This window comes from Helianthus annuus, chromosome 2, assembly GCF_002127325.2.
Source record: "Helianthus annuus cultivar XRQ/B chromosome 2, HanXRQr2.0-SUNRISE, whole genome shotgun sequence".
NCBI classification, from domain to species: domain Eukaryota; kingdom Viridiplantae; phylum Streptophyta; class Magnoliopsida; order Asterales; family Asteraceae; genus Helianthus; species Helianthus annuus.
This window is the reverse complement of record NC_035434.2, coordinates 172227706-172234653: the sequence shown is the minus strand read 5'-3', so window position 1 is coordinate 172234653 and position 6948 is coordinate 172227706. Positions and strand designations below refer to the sequence as shown.

The 6948-nt window shown below is 35.9% G+C and overlaps 1 pseudogene; it reads left to right on the top strand.

The window, feature by feature from the left end:
• Positions 1-1542: 1542 nt before the first annotated feature.
• The window catches only part of LOC110900950, a 28329-nt pseudogene continuing 22923 nt past the window's right edge, over positions 1543-6948 (top strand).

The following is a 6948-nucleotide window of genomic DNA, read 5'->3' as shown; positions in this document are numbered from 1 at the left end:
AATTATTGAGTCATTGTTTTAAAGAGTCACAAGTTGCATAAGAATGGGTTAAGCTGTATCCTTTTTAAATATGTAGTGAGTAGCTGTAGTTGCTTTTTTTTTATTTCCTTGTATTGTTCCTTTGGAATAATCCAAAAGAATAGCAAGTTTTTCTTTCTTTGGCAGCTAGCTGCTAATTTTAAATACATGTATTAATTTTTTTCATGCATTATTGAGTCATTATCTTAATAATTGAGTCATTGTTTTAAAGAGTCGGAGGTAGCATAAGATTATAAGAATAGCCGAATAGGTATAAGTTGTTGCTTTTTAATTAGTAGTGGGTAGCTCTAGTTGCTTATATTTTATTTTCCAGTATAGTATAGATGTTTGTCTTTTAGTGGCTCACCAATGTAAGCAAGCACAGATGCATAATCTTGTGTACGAACTAAGGTAAGCAAAAGGTGTTTCATTTCATCTTCAGCTTAAAAAGTTGTCTTATTGTGTGTGGATCATAAGCTCGAGCAAAAGAGTCCCACGATTCTCAGGCAGTAGTCTCTTGAATATGAGCAAATGATGCTTCGGAAACAATGCAGATATTGATCAGGCAAGCATGTGCATTATTTAGGATTAATAGTTGGGATTAGTTGTAGCATTAGTAATCGATGTTGGATATTAGATGTCTGATGATGGATTATTCAATGTTACTATCGAGGTACTATCCAAAGAGTTATTATTTAGGATTAATAGTTAAGATTAGTTGTGACATTAGTAATTGATGTTGGATATTAGATGTCATATGATTCGATTATTCAATGTTACTATCAAGGTACTATCCAAAGAGTGACACTTTCGACAACAAACAACTATTAATATTTAATGGTTAAACATTAGTTCATGAATTGCAGATTTAATTGCGATAATTAATTTATATACTAATATAATTAAAAGGTTACGGTTTCTAACTGTTTAGTTAAACAATTAACGTGATCATGGCATGGACAATTTAATTATTAGGGTAAATGACACTTTTCGTCCTTTATGTTTATAGCGGGTTGCAATGGATGACCTTTAACTTTAATAATTACAGTCACAGTGTTTTATTTGCAAAACTTGTTACACCTTAGGTCATTTGACCCTAACTGGTTAAAACTTTCAGTTAAGTGATGTCATGTGCAACCCATACGAGGGCAAAAGAGTCACTTAATACAAAAAAAAGAATGTCAAAATTTAAAAATTATAAACCTAAACCACAACCATCATCATCTCCCCTGTACTTTCTCTCTCTCTCTCTCCTGTATTCTCTCTCTACATATCACTTCTACAACCATCATCATCAAGCCAGAACCACCACACCAACATTAACCAACAACTGAGGTTATTTTCACCTTTCCAAAAAACCGACTCAAAACCCTGTATATAAACCCTCATCGTCTCGTCATCATTCATCGTCTCCTACATTCTCTCTCTGAAAACCCTTATCTCTCTAGAGAATTTCACAACACATAACTTTTCAAAACCACAACAATGGCGTCTTCTTGACTCGTTATGGTTATCATGTCCGCTATGATAGCTGGATCTGCTCTTTCACAGTCACCGACTGCTTCTCCGACTTTACCGTCGTCGTCCCACGTTGTTTATCCGCCAACGGCCACTCCGACTTCAACACCCACGGAATCACCGTTAGTTTCTCCACTTGATCCTCCGACCTCTCTCGCTCCTGGTGGTTCTCCGGCGCTGTCTCCGGCTGGTTTATCTTCTCCTGCTGGATCTCCTACTTCTCCTGCTGATTACTCCCAACCCTACTCAAAAACTCACTATATGGCACACTAACAAACATAATATGATTTGGTAAGAAATTGATGCGAATTTTCTTGTAAAGTACAATATCTGTTGCGATGAGTGTGTATGTATGAGTGATTGGAACAGTTGATATGAATTTAAGCGTGAATGATTGGTTTAGGGTTTCGAGAGCTGCCATGGTATGTACGGATGGGGGGTCTTGGGTGTGGTAGTTGAAAATTAATAAAATTGGGGGGAATAGATTGAAGAAAATTGGGATATTAGTAAACATGAACAGGTGGTATGGGAAGGGATCAAGATTACAAAGAATCTGGAGGTTGATGAAGATTTGTGGACCACTGTTTGTTATGTAGAGTGAGAATACATGGGAGAGAGAGAGAGCATAGGGAGGAGATAATGATGATGATGATGTTTTATAATTTTTAAATTTTGACATTCTTTTTTATTAAATGATTGTTTTGCCCTCATATGGGTTGCATATGATCTCACTTAACTAAAAATTTTAACCAGGTTAGGGTCAAAGAACCTAAGGTGTAACAAGTTTTGCAAATAAAGGTCTGTGACTGTAATTATTAAAGGTCATCCATTGCAACCCGTTACAAACATAACGGATGGAAAGTGCAATTTACCCAATTATTTATGAAATAATTGATTTTATATATATATATATATATATATATATATATATATATATATATATATATATATATATATATATATATATATATAGGGGGCGCTAGAATGAGAACCACCCCGAGTTGTAAAAACCGCGAGAACCACACCATCCGGTTCGCCGTTTACCAAGATTTTTTTTACAACTAGATGTGTGTATTATAAACACATCCTTAAAAAAAAAATTAACGCCGCGGCCAAGGGGGTAGTTTTTTACACCACAAGTTTGGTGTAAAAAAAAAAGAAAACAAAAAAAAAATAAAAACACCAAACTTTGTGGTGTAAAAAACTACCCCCTCGGCCGCAGCGTTTAAATTTTTTTTTTTACGGATGTGTTTATAATACACACATCTAGTTGTAAAAAAAAAACTTGGTAAACGACGACCCGGATAGTGTGGTTCTCGCGGTTCTTATAACTCGGGTGGTTCTCATTCTAGCAGCCCCCTATATATATATATATATATATATATATATATATATATATAGAGAGAGAGAGAGAGAGAGCTTGTGGAAACACTCTTAGAAGTGTTCCGAAATTTGTAGTAGAAGAAAAGATGAAAAAACAATGAAGAAAAGTGAGTTTGAACTCACGTTGAGACTTAAGACAATTTTGCCTCTACTTGCAATTCCAGTAGATTATGGAGTGATTTGAGAATATTTGAGGGTCTGGAAAAGTGCAAGAGAGGTGTAGGAGGATGGTTTATATAATGGGTTAGTAGGGTTTGAGTTTAACGAGGTGTAAAGGTGATTGGGGAGGAAAAAAAGTGGGAAAAAGGTGACCAACCCGTGGCTTGGAAACAACTTACTGCGGATTCACCATCTGGTGGCCAGCGAGCTGAATAGGGGGAGGGGTCGCCCCCCGCGGTGCCCTCTTGGTTCCAACAACTTTGTTTTATTTACATTTTGGCCCCTAACGATGGAGTCGTCTTCCGATCTCGAATTGAAGGAAGATTTTCGAGGAGATGGACCGTCGTCTCCAAGACATTCCAGACCTCGGCCACCAACGTTTGGAGACTATGAAAGAACGCGTCGCCGAAACCAAAAATTTTAACGAGATGCAAGAGGCGAGGCAAGTGGAAAAGGACATTGAGTTTTTATCCAAACCGATCGACCCCTCTAAGGCGACGCGTTGATCCTTGCGCAAATGCATCGCCAAAAAAATCGTGAAAAATATGGACTCTAGATCATCATCTTTTTTTTAACTTTATTTTTTTATTTCCGTTTTTTTATATTCTGTTTTTTTTTTCAAGTAGTGTAATTTTTTTTTAAAATTAATGAAGAATTTTATGTTTTAAATTTAAAAAAAGTAAATAATTGTATAATGATTGTATGGGCATTATTGGGCATTATTCCCACTACCGCACTTTTGCAATAACGGCCAATAATGCCCCCATGCTAACTGGACCGCCACATGACAGAAAACACCCCATGGTGGGAACATTATTGAGCTAACCAGTACACATGGTCTTATTCAAAGATGAGTAGACAAGCGTCATTTTCATATTGAAATATTTAGTTTCCCTCTTTTCATCCTCAAACCCTTTACCTTCAAAATTTTAGTTTCCCTCCTATCACTCTCAAACATCGTACCCAATTCATCCTCAAACCGCACAACAAACCTAATTTCCGGTGATCGTTATGTGGTTCAGTCGCCAGAAGGGTTCAATCGCGGTGATCTTCGGTTCAATAGCTGGGTTCAATCGGCGTGTAAGAGTGGTTCCATCGCCCTGGTTAAGTACTGTTCTTCAATCGATTTGACTTCTACGTTTTCAATAAGCTTGTATAATGCATAATTTTTGGTTTTATTTGAATGACTGTAAATTATTAATGGGTGTTCCATGTTTGATAGTGATATAGCTCTTTGTATCTGCCATTTCTTGTCTTTGAATGTTTTTTTAATGTTTGTTTTGTAAATGATTTGATTTGTAGATCTTTGGTATTCTTACACACTCGTTTAATTGTTGCAAGGAGAAAATAAAGGCTTTTATGTGTGCAAGAAGAAGATGGTAACTTCTCCAGAAACATTTTGTGGATTCTGGCCTGCCCCATTTCGAAATTATCTGGAATACGTTGTTAATCTGGAATACGCAACGTATATTTCATTTTTTAATGGGATAGTTGGTCTGGATCCGGATATTAGATCAATCAATACCGATGGTGCTCAGAAGGTATGTTATGTTTACAAAGTATGACACACATGGTGTATGGGTTTTATGAGACCTGATATGCATAACAAAGTCAGCTTTTTCGTTTCTGATATGTTAGTTGGCATGTATGTACAATCACTCTATCAGCTTACTGGACACAAGCGAGGAAGATTGATAATGGATCAAGAAGATGATCAACAGCCAAATAAGAAGATCCGCATGGGGATGCCTGTAACTCAGTGGATAAACTATATACAGTGGCGGACCCAGGAATTTTTCCACAGTGGTGCGGAACATTTTTTAAAATTTTAGGCCCCTAGGTATATAAGTAAAAAAATCGATTCGTGTCGGGTCGGGTCATGTAAACAAACAAACATCAAACTAAATTTATATAATCATCAAAAACATGTCAAACCTTGTTACAAACATAATTAAAACGTCGACGCCCTACGGGTTTTCATTTTTTGAAATCTATCCAAAACATCATCTAAAACTAATTTCTTAAGCAATTCTTTCTCCATATAACATAAATTCATCGCTCAATAACATAATGTTTCAATTTTAATTTTAATTTTAATTTTCAACTATTCAAGCCCTAGAAATCATAACGTAAGTTGTAATCACCCTAAAAATATATAAACAATATAATCACCCTTAAAATCATCTAAACAACCATAAACAACGTCAAAACACACAAAATTTCAAACCTATTTAACAACTTTATTACCCTTTTTCCTCCTATAATATCAACCAAAATCATCAAAATAACAAAGAAACTTACCCGTGTTCGGTTTCCGGTTAGAGTTGGTGTCAAACGACGGTGGTATGGTTGCTGATTACGATGGTCGTCGGCTGCTAGACTGTTGTCGCTGGGTGATGTTGTTCGTTGGCAGTGCAGGGACGCAAGAGAGAGAGAGCGGGAGAGAATTTCTAAAGTTTTTGGGTTTTAATTATTTATTATAGTTTGAAATATTGTTGGGTTTGGTTAATGGGCTAAGACTTAGTGGGCTAGCTGGTTAGGAATTATAAGTGGGTAAAGGTATGGGTATTTGGGTTTAGTTAGTTAGGTATTAAAAGTTATATAATTTAGGTAGTATTTTTTTAAATAAGAGTTTACTAAAAAATAAATTAAAATATAAATTAACAACACTTTTTACCTAAGGGGTGCGTACGAAAAATTTCAAGGGTGCGGTCGAAAAATTCCAAGGGATGCGGACGAAAACTTCCAAAAGGTGCGGTCGACGGAACTTAGCACTAATTTTTTTTCCCCAGGGGTGCGCCCGCACACCTTGGGTTGGGCTTGGGTCCGCCCCTGACTGTATATAATGCTCACCTCCTAATGAAATAGAGGTATTGCAAAACATTTTGCTTATGTGCTGGACTTGCTTTTGTTGTGTGAAAAGTAAAAGGAGATGATGAGAATAAGATCTGGCAATTTTTCCACATTCACTTAAGATAATTTTTTTTATATGTTTAACCAGCTCAAATAGATAAACTTTTAAAGAAAAGGTAACTGAAAACATTGTTTTATGTCTAACCAGCTCAAATAGATAAACTTGGGTAACTGAAAACAGAATGGGTTAACCGAGGTTGCCAAAGTGCTACTTAGGCCGGGGCTGTGGCTTAACGCCACCCCGCCACCTCAACCACTATAGCGCCCTGGGTCGCCATCGACTACACCGTCGCGAGTAAAATGTTACTAGTTAAAGATAATTTATATGGAGGTCTTAATAAGTATTTAGTTTCAAATTATCATATAAGTTATCTAAATATGTATCTTGTATTATTTGTCCTAGTTTTCACCAAAAATATCTAAATACCAAGGATAACTATAAGTTTTTCAAAAGTCATGGTATAGATTGTTGGCTTCTAGAAAACAAAAATATCTTCATAAACGGACTGAACCGTTGGAGATGGAGTTGCAAATATAATAGGTCGGTTGAGTGCTTTTGAACCGTCTTCCTTTGTGCCGGTAGACTGGCGAATTAGATTAGTAGATTTACCGGATTTTCAAAATTAATATCTTATTTACTTTTTGATCATTTCAAAGCTCTTTTACTTAGGTGTTGTTTGTTTTTTCTGAGGTAAAACGTCTGTAGTCTGCGGACCACATCTGCAGACATCTGTAGCAGAAGTGCTGGACCAAATGTCTGCACTCTGCAAGAAGAAGACTAATCGTTTTTTTACTTCTGCAAACTGCTGAAATAAACTGAAATATAAATAAACTGATTTTTAAACTTAAAAGAGTTTTTCAACATTCAAACTTAAATAATAGTTATACAATACTTAAATAACATTCATAAAAAAGACAATAACATTTTTTAAAGCATTGTATCCGTGCTTTGCATTA